At 50.3% G+C, this 16199-nt stretch overlaps 1 pseudogene across 1 annotated transcript; it reads right to left on the bottom strand.

The window, feature by feature from the left end:
* Positions 1-5139: 5139 nt before the first annotated feature.
* LOC308277583 (polyunsaturated fatty acid lipoxygenase ALOX15-like) lies at positions 5140-16199 on the bottom strand (annotated as a pseudogene). Its single transcript has 14 exons — positions 16065-16199; positions 14237-14443; positions 13503-13584; positions 13309-13431; positions 13107-13210; positions 12751-12911; positions 11097-11240; positions 9893-10100; positions 8282-8357; positions 8009-8178; positions 7431-7544; positions 5691-5791; positions 5403-5572; positions 5140-5310 (listed from the first exon to the last, which is right to left on the bottom strand). The product of its transcript is annotated as a polyunsaturated fatty acid lipoxygenase ALOX15-like (transcript).

Below are 16199 nucleotides of genomic sequence, written 5' to 3'. Positions count from 1 at the left end.
AGGACCACAGGTTCAAGGCCAGCCTCAGCAACATAGACTCTCAGCAACCAAGTGAGACCCATTTCAAAACAAAACAAAAAAAGAGTTGGGGTGTAGCTTGAAGGAAAATGCCTATGTTTTCAAGCTCTGGTATCACATAAAATATGTTTGAGTGTGTGTATAATACACACACACACACACACACATATATATGTGTTGCATATACACACACACACACACACACACATCATTGCACATTCAGTTGAGAGAAACTAGAGGTAATGATACTCCAGTAGCAATGAGCAAATCTAGTGCCCAGACTTTGTTTTTTCATTTATTTACTTTTGCAGTACTAGAAATCAAACCCAGTACTAGAAATCATTTATTTACTGTTGCAGTACTAGAAATCAAACCCACCCCAGCCCTATTTTTTTATTCTTTATTTTGAAACAGGGTCTCACTAAGTAGCAGAGGCTGGCCGTGAACCCATGATCCTCCTGTCTCAGCCTCCCAAGTCCTGGAATTACGAGGGCACCACCATGCCCAGCTCAGACCTTGGTTTTTAAAACTAATTTCCAATAAAAAGGGCCAGGCTCCTTAGGAAGGACTGGCTCTAGAAATAGGGCTGAAATGGGCTGAGCCTGGAATGTCCCACAGCGGCGGCATAAGGGAAGCTCCTGTGTGGGCAGTGGGAGAGCCCAGCCATGGACATGTGTGTAAGGGGCCTGGGAACCTACTTAAAGTGGCCAGACCTGTGGAAAATTGAGCAGAAAATTAAACTGAAATGTACTGGATTAGAACTCAAAGTACAGAATCAATACTCAGTGGAGGAGATGGATCTTGACTGGATCTTGAGCCAGGGAGAAAAGTTCTTGGACAAGTTCAAAGAACACAATCAAAACTTCAGATTGGGGGGCATCATAGCGCACACCCATAATCTCAGTACTTGGGAGGATGAGACAGAAGGATCTCAGGTTCAAGACCAAACTCAGCAATTTAGCAAGGCTCTCAGCAACTTAGCAAGATCCTGCTTTAAAATAAAAAATGAAAAGGGCTGGGGATGTAGCTCAGACTGGGTAGAACATCCCTGGGGCCAATCCCCATTATCCAGAAAAAATCCCACAACATTCAAATTGAGTTAGTGGCTCAAACAAAGTCCCAGAGTCACAAATACAAGATTTCTTTTATTCTTTTTACAAGATATTTTAAGAAAACAATAAATTATTGAGAGTGGCTGGACGTGCTGATGTACTCCTGCAATCCCAGTACTTGGGAGGCTGAACCCATTAGATTGCATGTTCAAGAACAGTCTTGTGATTTAGTGAGACCCTCGGCAACCTAGTAAGATCCTGCTTCAGGAAAAAAAGAGTTTTAAAAAGGGCTGGGGATCTTGGCGTGGTGGCGCAGGCTTGTAATCCCAGCATTTGAGAGGCTGAGAAAGGAGGACCGCTCTTCGTGGACAGCCTCAGCTACTTAGTGAGGCCCTCTGCAACTTAGTGAAAACCTGTTTCAAAGTAACAAATAAAGGCCCGGCATGGTGGTGCACGCTTGTAATCCCCGAGCTTGGGAGGCAGAGACAGGAGGATCGCGCAGGTTCGAAGCCAGCCGCGCGCGCTGGTTTAGGAGATTCTGTTTCCAAATAAAAATGTAAAAATAGGTCTGGGAGTGTAGCCCAGAGGTAGAAGGGCTTCCAGGAACCCCAGTACCACCAAAAAAATAATAATAATAATAATAACAAATAAAAAATAGGGCTGGGGTGTACCTCAGAGGTAGAATGCCCCTGAGTTCCATCCCCAGTACAATAAATAAATAAATAAATAAATAAATAAACAAACAAACAAACAAACAAAGCCAGGGTATAGCTCAGGGTTAGAATGTCCCTGGATTCCATCTCTAGTACAAACACACACACATATATGTACATGTATTTTTGTACTAGAGATGTGTATATATGTCTGGATATGTATTTGCTGGACTGAAAGGGAGTGCAAGAGAGACAGTTTGGCACTGGATGTGGGAGGCATGGATGCCAGGTTGGGGACTTGGGCAGGGGCGCCCAAGCAAGAGAGCAAGGACTTCTGAGCCAGAAGCAGACCTGCGTGGCCTATGAAGGTGCGCGTGGCCGCTGCGAGGCCATTAGAACTGGCCAGGCTCCGGCGTGTTGTCGATCCAGGTGGTGGAAACAGGGAGAAAAGATGGGATGGAGGAGGAAGATGAGAAGAACCCATCAGGCCTGGGAATCGAGGAGGAGAAACTGCAGGAGAAAGCCAGTATTTTGAGCACATGATTTGAGGCAGGCAGACAGCAAGGATCAGAATTGGAAAGCAGGAACCTGTAATCCCAGTTCTTGGGAGGCTGAGACAGGAGGAGCGCAGGTTCAAGGCTATCCTCAGCAACATAGTGAGGTCCTGATTCAAAATAAAATAAGGCTGGGGATGTAGCTCAGAGGTAGAACACCCCTGGGTTCAATCCCCAGTATCAAAAAAAAAAAAAAAAAAAAAAAAGGAACCCTGAGGAAGGAAGGAGTCCTTCCTCTAAGACTAATGCCTGAGCTTCGGTCTACCTGAGTGGGAGAGTCTATTCAGGTAGGAGCAGGCACAGACTTGGCCTTTGGGAGAGAAGTCAGCCGCTGATGAGCAGCCCCAGCGGCATTCGTGTGGAAGAGGAAACCCAGAGCAAAAGCAGAGAAGCCAAGGAGAGCCAGAATTCAAGGACTGAGGCTCAGCCCGGCCTGGTGGCACACACTTGTAATCCCAGCATTTGGGAGGCTGAGACAGGAAAATCCAGGTTTGCTGCCAGCCTCAGCTACTTAAGGAGGCACTTTGCAACTCAGCGAGACCTTGTTTCAAAATAAAGAATAAAAATATAGGGCTGGCCGGGTGTGGTGGCGCACACTTGTAATACCTGTGCTTGGGAGGCTGAGACAGGAGGATTGCACAGGTTGAAAGCCAGCCTCAGCTACTTAGTGAGGTTTTCAGCAACTTAGTGAGATCATGTTTCCAAATAAAGTATAAAATAGGTCTGGGAGTATAGCCCGGAGGTAGAAAAGTTCCCGGGTTCCATCCCTAGTCTCCCAGTACCACACACACACACACACACACACACACACACACACACACACACACAGTAGAGCTGGGGTGTAGAATGCCCCTGGGTTCTATCCCCAGTGCTCCCCCCCCCCAAAAAAAAAAAGAAAAAAAAAAGGACTGAGGCTCATGGTCCTAGGAATGAAGAAGAAGCGGATAAGAGAGAAGGCAGGATAAGAGGAGAGGGAGATCAGAATCAAAGAAGCCCACAGCAGAGGCTGAGGGCTCAGGCAGATGATTCTTGTCTGGGAGAAGGCGAGTTCCTATTATACAGGTTGTGGTACTAGAGATTGTACCCAGTGGCATTCTATCTCCAAGCTACACTCCCAGCCCCAATTTTTTTTATCTCACCAGGTCTCAGAGAGTCTTACTACATTGCCCAGGCTGGCCTCTAATCTGCAATCCTTCTGTCTCAGCCTCCCAAGTACTGGGACAATCTCAGCTACTTAGTGAGGCCCTCTGCAACTTAGTGAAACCCTGTTTCAAAATAACCAATAAAAATAGGGCTGGGGTGTACCACAAGTGTGTACCACAATCCCTTCAACTATACATGTGTGGATTTTTTTCTTTTCTTTTTTCTTTTTTTGGTACTGGGGATGGAACCCAGGGGTATGCTACCTCCAAACTACACCCCCAGCCCTGTTGATTATTTTTTATTTTGAAACAGGGTCTCACTGGGTTGTAAATGGCTGCACTAAGTAACTGAGGCTATCAGCGAACCACAACCCTCCGGTCTCAGCCTCCCAAATGCTGGGATTACAAACGTGCACCTCCAAGCCTGGCTTATACATGCGTTTTTAAAATTAGCAAGCCTTATTTTTATAATTACCACCCTTCTGCATTACAGCCAAAGAACAGCAGTGATGAAGCACTTGCTCCCCATGCCCTCTATCTCTCCCTGCATTTCCCCCCTTTGCTGCTTCTTGCCAGTATCTTCTCCTCTTCCAAGCACACCCTGAATCTTCCTGCTCCAGGCTGCTCTAATTTCCTCAGAGCTGACCAGCTTCTCTTCACTGGGGTAAGGTCAACTGTCCCCGGGGCCAGCATAAAAGAAGGCTATGCTTGGCATGGTGGCGCACACTTGGAATCCCAGTACTTGGGAGGCTGAGACAGAAGGACCAAATGTCCAAGGACAGCCTCAGCAATGCAGAGAGGCTGTCAGCGACCTAGCAAGACACTCTTTCTCTTTCTTTCTTTCTTTCTTTCTTTCTTTCTTTCTTTCTTTTTTTTTATTGGTACAGGGGATTGAACCCAGGGGGCATTATACCTCTGAACTACACTCCCAGCCATAGTTTTTATTTTTTATTTTGAAACAGGGTCTCACTAAGTTATGAAGGGCCTCACTGAGTAGCTGAGGCTGGCTGTGAACATGTGATCCTTCTGTCTCAGCCTCCCACATACTGGGATTACAGGCATGTGCCACTCTGTGCAGCTTATACATTGACTTAATATCTAACTATATTTAACATTCTATATTAATATTTAATTTAATTATAAAAAGTAAAATTTATAATTAATATTTAACTGTGAAAATTACATACATTTATAGAATTTTGGTTTGGAGGGTTTTTTTTTTAATTTGGTGCCGTGGATTGAACCCAGAGGCATTCTACCTCTGAGCTACACCCCCAGCCCTTTTTTATTTTACCTGGCAACAGAGCCTCACTAAGTTATTGAAGCTGGCCACAAGCCTACAATCCTCCTGCCTCAGCTTCCCAAGTACTGGGATTATAGGCGTGACCCACCACGCCTGGAACAATTTAGTTTTTAATACTGTTGTGTCCTCTTTGGATGGGCCCCATCAACTTCTTACTCAACCTGAAAATAAAAATTAAAGGACATTACCATTATATTACCCGGACAGCATGTTCTCATGTGGTTGAAAGCCTTATTTTTATTATGACTTTAGGTCACCTTTTACTTCTCATTAGTAAGAGGAGAGGGAGGGAGGGCGGAGGGACAGGTGCCTAGGCAGTGCATCTAGAATAAATGTGTTCACTATGGGACTCTTTGGAGCGAGACATGGGGAAGGGAGGCCTTGGGGTAGCACAGGGCGTGGGTGACTTGGGGACACTCATATGGCCACACTGTTTTCCATCAGGCTGGGCAGCAGGTACTCGTAGGGTATGTCCAGGCTTTCGTTTGATTTCCCTATCCAGATGGCTAGCTCCTCCCTGAACTTATTCAGCACAGCCTTGGGCTCAGAGGCTGAAAAATACTCCTCCCCATGCTGGCCCAGAGGCACCTAGGATGGACGGGAGAAAAGCTTCACCCTACGGTGCCAGTTTGGGGCTGCACATCCCCCTCTTCTCAGGACCCTGGGCACCTGGCTCTCACCATAACAGGCTGACAGTCTGCCCAGATGCCAAGTGATGGTCATCTGGAGAGTGGACTGACTGATGTTGGACAGCATGTCCACCACTGTCTTCATTGTTGCATCCTTGGTGGTGGGCAGGGGGCAGCCGCATGGTGCAGGGTGCATTGGGGATCCATGAGGACCAATCCAGCTGTGGAGGGGCAGGGACAAGGGTCAAGGCCGGCCAAGCATGAAAGCCCCTTGGCCACCTGCACATGGTGCCTCCTGTGCAGGCCACACGCTCCCAGCCGCCTCCCCCTGGCAGGTACCTGGCCCAGGTGGATGGAGGAGTGCTGGCCGGTGCAGGTGAAGATGCACATGGTGACAAAGTGACAATCCTGGGCCAGAGACTGCAGAGAAATGGGAGACCCTAGGAGAGTGGAGAGTTAGAGCCGTGAGGCCAGATATAGGAGCTGAGCTGAGACACCCAGAGAGAACGAGGGGGGAACAGATGTCAGATCCACGTGTGGTGGTGCACGCCAGTGAGCCCAGTACTGGAGAGGCTGAGGACCGCAGGTTCAAGGCCAGTTGTGCAACGGGAAAGATGCTCAGCAACTTTGCAAGGCCTTGTTTCAAAATAAAAGTGCCGGGGCCTTTGGGTTCCATCCCCAATACAAAAACCACAAAAAAAAAGGGAAGGGAATAAGAAGAGGTGCCAGGGTTGTATGTGGCGATACACACCTACTCCTATACTCCAAGTACCTGGGAGCCTAGAAAAGGAAAGTTATGAGGGCCATCCCCAGCAACCTAATGAGATACTCAGAAGTTTTTTTTTTCTTTTGCAGTTCTGGAGATGGAACCCAGGGGCATCTACCTCTAAGAATCACCCCTAGCCCTATATTTTTTATTATTTATGTTTAAACAGGGTTTAACTGAGTTGCAAAGGGCCTTACTAAGTAGCTGAGGCTGTCCACAACTGTGATCCTCTTGTCTCAGCCTCCTGAATGCTAGGATTACAAGTACACCACCATGCCAGTCTTTATTCATTTTTTCTTTTCTGTCTTTTTTTGCAGTACTATTGATGGAGCTCAGGAGCATTCTACCCCCGAGCTTCACCCCCAGCCCTATTTTTTTAGTCTTTTATTTTGTGAAACAGGGTCTCACTGAGTTGCAAAGGGCCTTGCTAAGCACCTGAGACTGTTCACAAACTGTGATCCACCAGTCTCCACCTCCCGAATGCTGGGATTATAAATGCACCACCACACCCAGCTTATTCTGTATTTTGAAACAGGGTCTCACTGAGTTGCAGAAGGCCTCACTAAGGAGCTGAGCCTGTCTGCAATCCTGGATCCTTGAATCTCAGCCTACCAAGTGCTGAGATTACAATCATGTACCACTACCTCTGGCTGATTCTCAGCAATTTAATGGGACCCTTCTTCAAAATAATGAATAAAAAAGGCTGTGGGTGCAGCTTAGTTGTATAACACCTGTGGGTTCAATCCCCAGTACCACAGAAAGAAAAAAACTGGGGTGCCAGAAACTCTCAGCAACTTGTGGAAACTGACATCTGAACATCCCAAGCTTTTGGCTGGGGTGGGGTGGGAAAAAGAAGAAGTGCCCAGGAGAGTCCCAACCAGTGGGTGCTAGAGCTGGCTTGAAAGAGACAAGGCCTTCCAGGTGTTCAGCTGTCTGGACTGCATCATGTCGGCGGCCACAGTGGAAGATTTACACCATGGGAATGGGCAGAGGCCACGAGTTGGGCTCTTGTTCTGGAGAGCGACCTGTTGCACACTTACAAGCCCAGAAACCACTGTTCTTGGGAGTCTTTAGGGGGGTTGGAGGTGCTTTTGGAAGATTCTATCAAAGCAGACAGCATCCTGAGGAGAGCTCTAGAACCTGTAGTTAGTTCTCAGAGCCTGTCTGCAATCCTGTATCCTTGAATCTCAGCCTACCAAGTGCTGAGATTACAAGCATGTACCACTACCTCCGGCTGATTCTCAGCAATTTAATGGGACCCTTCTTCAAAATAATGAATAAAAAAGGCTGTGGGTGCAGCTTGGTTGTATTACCTCAGTCCTGGGCCCCCAGCAGCCCAACCTCAGTGATCTCCCAACACCAGCTCTGCAGCTTCTCTCATAGCCACATCCTTCTGGTAGTAAAGGTTCACCATTCCTTCCACATACCTGTGGGCAGGAGTGAGCACAGGAGAGCTAAAGCCTGTGTGCCTGGTTCACGTGGCCAGGCTGGGGAATCAGCCCAGCCAAGAGTCAGCCCACAGCCCACCTGTTCTCCTAGTCATCCCTGCCACTATGGTTCCTCCTCCTCCTCTTCCTCCTCCTCCTTCTCCTCCTCCTCCTCCCTCTTCTTCTTCCTCTTCTTCTTCTTTCTCTCTCTTCTTTTTGGTACTAGAGATTTACTCCAGGGGTATTCTATCTCCAAGCTATACCCCCAGCCCTTTCTATTTATTGTGAAGCAGATTCTCACTAAGTTGCTAAAGGTCCCATTAATTTTCTGGGGCTGGCCTCTTGTGATCCTCCTGTCTCAGCCTCCCAAGTACTGGGATTTCAGGTGTGTGCCACCACACCCCTCATCCCCTTGCCTTCTTCTCCACCTTACCCCAAGGGCCCCATCTTCCCACTGGCCTTACTGGTAGAGGATTTCCCAGAGCCGCAGGGCATCTTGGGCATAGAAGCAAGACTTGACGTCCAGGAGCCCCTGCTCAGCCAGGTTCTCAGAGAGACAGAGTGACCTATAGGACAGAAGGGCCCCAGCTCACTTGAGCAGCTCCAGGTGGCCGCCCCCACCTGAACTCACCACTTGATGAGTGAGGACCAAGGGCGTCAGCTACAGGCACAGAGAGTGGCCCTGATCACAGAGCTGGAGGGAGAGCCAATTGAGATTGCCCCTCCCTTCCCCATACCTGGTCGAAAGTTCCAGAGTCAGAGACCAGCCCATTCCTGGCCCGGAGGTTAATTTCGCAGGTGAGGAATTAAAAGCTGGGGGGAGAGAAGCAAGGAAAGTAAGAGTGGGGTGGTGGCAGGTGCCTGCAGGACACAGGGTGGGAAGGGGCAGGTGGTCTTTAGGGACAGTGCAGCCAGGCTCAGGGTTGACTTCACTGCCTGATCCCTACCTCACACCCTGACTTAGCGCTTCATCACAGCTCAAGGAAATCATTCTCCTTTCCATTTCACATTCTCTTCCTGAGTCCAGACCAATGTTCTTCAGCCAACTTTCTTTTCATGAACAATCCCTAAGGATCCTTGGGACATCATTTTCCTAATTCCCATATGGAATTTTTTGCGGGGGAAGGAGGATTTAGGATGTTTTGTTTTTGTTATTGTGTTGCTGTTGTTTGGTGCTGGGGATTGAACCTAGGGGATTTTTACTTCTGAGCTACACCCCCAACCATTTTTATTTTGAAAGAGGACCTCACTAAGTTGCTGAGACTGGCCTCAACCCTGCAGTGCTCCTGCAATGCCCCAGTGGCGTTTCACTCTCCCCTGGGAAGACACAATTGCACCCCTGAGAGGGCGTGGTCTGAGCTGCCTGCCCCAGGACCTCATCTGCTCCCACTCTCCATCTCTCACCTTTCTGTTCTTCAAAGGGGCCATGCTAGGGGCGCACCTCAGGGCCTTTGCCTGGGCTGTTCTCCGAGCCCTGAACGCTGGCCAGGCCCCTAAATGGCTGCCTCCCTCCTCTCAGCCTCCATGTCAGCTCTTCAAGGTGCCTTTCCTGACCTCCCACTCTACACGCGCCATCCCCCGCTGCTTGCGTTCTCTGCGCTATAGGTGTTACAGCCCAAATGCTTTGATACACCTTCACTTTCCCCCTGACTGGGCTTGAAACTCCCAATAGCCAGAGTGGTCCTTGCCCCAGCGGAAGCACCAGTCAACAACTTAATGATGAACATTTTGCTCTCATTGTAATAAGCGAGGCCACGGTTGACCTGAGCCCCTCTAACTGGCTGATGTTACTTTTTTGTGTGGTGCTGGGATTGAGACCAGGGGCATTTTACCTTCAAGATACACCCCCAGTCCTTTTTATTTTTTTATTTTGAAACAGGTTCTCATTCTTTTGCAGCAAGTTGAGGGTCTCTTTAACTTGCTGAGGCTGTCCTAGAACCTGTGATCCTCCTGTCTCATCCTTCCAAGTACTGGATTTACAGGCGTGCATCATGATGCCCAGCTGGGTGTGTGTTACTATTTTTGAACCCTTCAGTGACTAGATGGAAAGATTTTTCATGTTATTTGTGTAGTTTCCTCTAATTGAATGAAATTTTAGTCATTTGCATGTACTGTTTATGTACCATATGGACATCTGTGCTTAATATATAAAAAAGGAATTTTGCACCCCTTTGTCCAAGAATCATTTTCAGGTCCCTGGGAGTCGGAGGTGCTACCACCCACTGAGGAGCAGGCCAGGCCACCTGCCCTCCCTCACTCTCCTGGGCCCCTGGGTGCTTCGTGCCAGAGGTGGCAGTGTGCATCCAGGCAGGGAGAGTGGCAGGCCGGGGGAAGGGAAGCGGGGTTACCTTGAAGATGGGATGGACAGCTGGAAGGCTCCTCATGGTGGCCTGCAAAAACCTCAGCCATCAAGTGTCCCCGCAGAAGATGGGACTGCAGCTCGTGAAGCTGGAAGTCCGAGCTGTGAACCCAGCATTTGGCCAGGACCCAGGCCATCGGTGGATCCGTGGGCACGAAGAGCGGCGGAGGGGCCGATCCGATCCTCGGCAGCTGGAGCTGGACAAGGGCGAGAGCGAGAAGGGAGGGCTGCGAGGGGCTGGGCCAGGCATCCTGTGCTGCCCTGGCCCTGCACCTTTAACCTCTCTTCCTCGGCCAAGTTGTTAAAATGTTTACTGGTGCATTGCAATTACACACCAGTGTGAGATTCAAAGTGATGCAGCCACACATGCAGGCAGCCCTTGCTGCGTTTCCTCTGCATTCCACCCCACTCCTTGCTAGCGAGGTTGGTAGTGACACCTCCGTGTAGGGACGTACAATTATTTGAAAGATTTAGCCAGGTGTGGTGGCACACACTTACAATCCCAGCATTCGGGAGGCTGAGACAGGAGGATCGCAGTTCACTGACAGCCTCAGCTACTTAGTGAGGCCCTCTGCAACTCAGTGAGACCCTGTTTCAAAATAAAGAATAAAAACTAGGGCAGGGGGTATAGCTCAGAGGTCGAATGCCCCTGGGTTCCATCCCCAGACCTGCAAAAAATGAAAGATTTCATTGCTCAGTCTTCTTTTTCCCCTCCCCACCTACCTTCCCCCATAGATTGTTCACAGTCGCCCTACATTGCTGAGGCTGGTTGCAAACCCGCGATGCTTCTGTCTCTGCCTTCGAGTACAAGGATTACAGTAGTGCACCACCATGCCTTGTCTAACTTCAGTTCTTTTGTTTCTGCTCTGTGGCCTCTTCTGCAGCTCTGTGCCTGGCTCTCCCTTTCCCTGCCCTGGAGGCCCCCTGGACCTCCCTCTGCGCTCCATCCATGGCTGTGGCTGCTGTGTGCTTGGGGCCCAGCACAGCCCAGAGTGTCAGCATTAGACTGGAATCCCGATGCTCAGCACCCCCAGGCAGCACCTGCACACAGCTGCCTGCAAAGGTGCCACGGGTCCTTCACCACAGTCCTCGCCAGCGTCCTTATTTCTCAGCTCAGCCTGGGAGCCTTCCCTCCCACACTCCAGCCCACCGCCCGCAGCCCCTCGAGGAACAGAAGTCCTCCGCCCGCTCACCTGGATGGCCATGGGCAAGAGCTGCCCATCAGGCTGCAGCTTCAGCATGACCAGAGGGGCGGCCAGATGCTGCTGGCTGCAGCTGATGACGTTGGCCTCGATCCCATCCAGCCAAGAGAAGTCTGTTTCAAACAGGGCGCCGCCCTGGGGGAGAGGCCAGGCTTCCTCAGTGGCTGCTCCGCCCTCCCTGGCTCACCTGCTCTGTGCAGGCAGTGGGTCACCTGCTTGCTATTTCACAGAATTCTGGGGCAGGGGCTGCTGGGGATTGAACCCAAGAACATTCTGCCCTGAACTACACCTCCAGCCCCACTTTTGAGGGTTTTCTTTCATTTTGGCTTTGTTTTGATTTGTTGTTGTTGTTTTTTCGTTGTAAGTGTGTGTCCTGGGGACTAAACCCAGGGGCATTCTACCCCCAAGCTGCACCCCCCAGCCCTATTTTATTTTTATTTTTAAACAGGGTTTTGCTAGATTGCTAGTAGCCTCACTACTTGCTGGGGATGTCCTCGAACCTGGGATCCTCCTGTCTCAGACTCCCAAATACTGGGATTATAAGCGTGTGCCACCACACCTGGCTGGTTTGGTTTTTGGGGATAGAACACAGGGGGATTCTATCTGCAACCTATACCCCCAGCATTCTATTTTATTGGGTTTTATTCTTTGTGGGTCTAGGGATGGAACCCAGGGGCATTCAATCTCCGAGCTACACCCCATGCCTTATTTTTTATTCTTTATTTTGAAATAAGGTCTCACTAAGTAGCTAATGCTGTCCATGAACCTCAATCCTCTGGTCTCAGCCTCTCAAATGCTGGGATTACAAGCGTGCACCACAATGCCTGGTTTATTGTTTATTTTTAAACAGGGTATTGCTAAATTGCTGAGACTGGCCTCTAACCTGAATCTTCCTGTCTTAGCCTCCACAGTACTGGGATTATAAATGTGTGTCACCATGCCCCATTTTTCACATAATTATTATACATTTTATTTGAATTAGTCCAAGTTTTACAAAGGTAGAAATAGATGATCAGAGACAATGGGTATCTTGTCTGAAATCACACAGTTTATATAGAGTCAGGATTCAAATCCCAATCTGTTTCCATATACCATGAATTTTCTCTACCAATTGTCCCATGTTGAGTCTTGAATAACCAACACATTTCTCCAATCCTGATTTTATTTTTCTGTCTTTATTTTCCTTTTTTGGGGGGCAGTGTACTAGAAGTTAAACCTAGAGGCACCCTACCTCTGATCTACACCTCTAGCCCTTGAAAAAATATAGAGTCTTAATAAGTTGCTGGGCCTGACCTCGAACCTGTGATCTCCCTGTGTGAGCCTCCTAAGTACTGGAATTACAGGTGTGTGTGCCACCATGTCTGGCTTTGGACCCCAATTCTCATACTCTGCATCCTCCCTGAATCCTTAGCACCAAGGCCCAACCACGTTTCTTCAGTCTCTATGAAGTGTCCCACCTTTACACCCTCACAAGGTGCCGTTCTCACGTGGAGAGGAAGTCTGGAGCAGTCCTTGCCCAACATAGCTCAGGATTTCTCCCATAGGATTCCTTCTAGCCAACCACAGTGAGCAGGCCCACAGTGGACCCTATAGCAGCGTCGTCCATGCTAACACCATGGCTTACCCAGGGCTCTGATGTCCATACCTGGAGCTCCTCCTCCAGCCGGGCCTGCAGTTCCTCCATCCCTGGAGGGAAAACAAGGCAGGCAGGAAGGCAGATGGAGCGCCTCAGCAGCATGGGGTTGGCACCATTGAGAAACTGGTACCCAAAGAAGGCATCCTCCTTCCAAGACCTCCATACTTTCTCTCTGGGGATGGCAGATGCTCACAGTGTGTAATCTGAGCTCCTGGTCCTTCCAACTTCTCCAAACCACCCACCCCTGCTTCATCCCAGCCAGGGAACACAAGCTTCTGGTCTCCCAACCCTAGTTCTTCCTATTTCCCCCTGGGTGGAATCCAGGGGAAGGGTCCCAGGAGGCGTGACAGGGTAGAGAGACTGACCAGCCAGTTTGCCGTAGCCACACCACACAAGCAGGTTAAAGTCCTCCAGGTTGCCCCAGTTGGTCAGCAAATTCACAGATCTTTTGGTAGCGAGGTCTGCCAGCCTTCGAGGAAGAGGGGCACCGTTATTCTTAAAGTGGAATGTCGCTGGGAGGGGTCCAGTCCATTGACCTGCACTAGACCAGGACACCCTGGCTCTCACCCCACCACCAGCTAGGCTTCAAAATCAATTTTCTGGTTCTCCAGAAAACACTCATCTGCAGGGAGGTCAGATAAACTGGCCCCAGCCACATTCAGGATCAGGCCAGCCTTCCAGTTGCCCCACCTGTGAGGGAGAGATGGAATCAGGCAGGTGCTCCCAGGGCCAGCTGCTCTCTGAGGAGCGGCGGGGCTCACCAGTACAGCTTCCTTCTCTCCTCCAACTCCTCTTCCCTGTGTTTCTTCAACAGGCCTTGAGTGTCTCCAACCACCATGCAGCCTGAAAGTATGGGAGGGGCGCGTGTGGATCTGCGGAGAGCTTGCCCTGTCCCTGCCAGGCAGCCCTCGGGGTGGCTCTGGGGGCTGGCCTCTCCCCCAGTCCATGCCTTTCCTGAGCTCCACCCAGCACCAACACCAGCACCCCTTATCATTTTTTATTTTCCTTGTACCAGGGACATTTCAGCTAAACCCCCAGACCTTTTTATTTTTTCTTCTGAAACGTGTTCTCACTAGGTTGCTGAGGCTGGCCTTGAAATACAATTATCCTGTCTCATCCTCCCAAGCACTGGGATTACAGGTGTGCTGCCTTTGGCTTGGGTTGTACATTTATTTATTTGTTATTTATTCATTCATTCCATCATTCACTGTTACTGGAGATAGAACTCAGGAGCATTCTGCCTCTAAGCTATACCCCAGCCCTATTTTATTTTTTATTCTGAAACAACATCTAAGTTGCTGAAGGCATTGTTACATTGCTGAGGCTGACCTCTAATCTGCAATCCTCAGGTCTCTGACTCCCTATAATGCTGGGATTACAAGTGTGAGCCACCAAGCCCAGCTAACCCTTGGGTGTGAGGACTCCCAAAGAGCCCCACCCGTGGGTCCCAGCCCCACACCCTGCCGCCCTGCCTCTGCCCTGCTCCTGGGATCACCTGTGCCCTTGGGGATGCTCAGGACACAGTGGCCCTGCACCCAGCGGTAACAGGGGAACCTGTACTCAGCCCCTCGGTCTCCCCGGGGCCCTGCACAGAGATCCAGTTGCAGAACCAGGCGTCGTCCTGCAGGAGGTGCCATTTGCGCAGCTTCACAAACAGCAGTGACCCCAAGTACTTGACCACGTCCACCTGGAATTCCTGCTCCTGGGGCGACCACGGAGGCTCAGCATCAGTGGGGCAGTGGGGTGGGGGACTCAAGCTGGGCCCCGCTGCCCTCCTCCATGCCCTTTTGCAGAGTCCAGGAGATGGGGCTCTAGGGCTGCAGCCCAGCCTGGTTCTGGGTGGCCTGGTGCCTCAGCCCAGAGGGAGCACAGGTAAGAAAGAGGGCATGGCCCCTCCCTGCATTCTCCAGTGTGGCAGACGCTGTGGGCTCTGCAACCTGCCCTGTGTCCACTGCAGCGCACCGTGAGTGGGAGGCTCTGCCTGCCCAGACCTGGAGGGAGCCGAGTGCCAGGCAGAGGCCCGGGAGCAGAGGGGAAGGGAGCACGGCGACCTGGCCAGGAGCCCAGAGCAACCCTGTGGGAGGCAGTAAGCATGAGGCTTAGGCCAGGACTTTGGATTTGGTCCTGGGAGCAGGCGGGAACCATGCAAAGGTTTTAAAGCTAGGGGTGTCCTGTGGATGGAGAAGCACTCTGGCTTCTGAAGGTGCAGAGAAAAGTTGGGTTGGGCAAGCAGGGTACATGGGAGGCAGGGGATGGAGGACTTCAGGTCCCTGGCAGAGCTGCGCAGGGGGTGGGAAGGGATGCTTGTTCAAAGGATGCAGAGACATAGGAAGCACAAGATGCCTGGAAGATGAGAGGCTGGGAGGGGACACAGGAGGCCTTCTGCATGCTCCTTTGCAGTGTCAGCTGCAGAGAAATAGCCGGATATGGGGTCTGGGGGAAACCTGGGCAGGTGATATAAATTTGGGGGCCAGTGGAAGAAAAAGTAACAGGACCTGGTAAAACACCAGGTAGATGGAGTATTAAGCAAACCGCTAGCTTAGAATGTCCTTCGGTCCTCCCCTGCTTCCATCTCACCCCAGGGGATAAGGCCCCCCAAATCAGAGATCCAGCAACAGTAGACAAGATTTGAAACAGCAGCTCTTACTTTCAGTGATTCTGAGGATTGAACCCAGGGGCATTCTCCCTCTGAGCTACATGTTCTGGGATTACAACTGCGCCACCACACCGGACTGAAATAGTACCTTGAAAATGGGATGCAACCAGGCATGGTGGCACACATGTCATCCTAGTATTTAGGAGACTGAAACAGGAGGGTCACAGGTTCACAGACACCTCAGCTAGTTAGTGAGGCCCTCAACATAGTTTCATAGACCTTGTTTCAAAAATAAAGAATAAAAAAAGTAGGGCTTGGGGTATAGCTCAGAGGTAGAATGCCCTTGGGCTATATCCCCCATACCCGAAAAAAAAAACAAAAACAGCAAATTAGTGAGCCTTTCTCAAAATAAAAAATAAAATCAGGCTGGGGGTTATGGGAAGTGACTTAGAGGTAAAATTTTCCTGGGTTCAATCCCCAGTATCAAAACAACAAAAAACAGAGCCACTCTGGTGAACTCCAGGTTTGGTGAGATCTGCGGGCTGAGGGAGCACAGGAGTATTCCTTCAATTGCCAGGAGGCCAGGAGGCAGGACAGCCACCCAGTGCTCTCTGAGGTCTGGGAGGCTTTGCAGGTCAGGCTGGGGCGTGTCTCCTCCCAGGTGTGTGATGGTTGATGGTGTGTGGGTCCAGGGTGCAGCGCCTGGAGCCCACTATGTGAAGCTCACCTGGTCCTTGCAGGGCCTGAGCAGCGCCCCAAGCGCTGCCTCCCTGTGCTCACCGACTAACCACAGCTGCACCTGGTTCTTGGAGCCTGCATAGATTGAGGTCCCAGTGGACACGCGGATGTGGTAGACTCCCAT

Source organism: Muscardinus avellanarius (genome assembly GCF_963383645.1).
Source record: "Muscardinus avellanarius genome assembly, chromosome: 19".
NCBI classification, from domain to species: Eukaryota; Metazoa; Chordata; class Mammalia; order Rodentia; family Gliridae; genus Muscardinus; species Muscardinus avellanarius.
The sequence above is the reverse complement of the archived record's forward strand: the minus strand, read 5'-3'. Positions and strand labels throughout refer to the sequence as shown.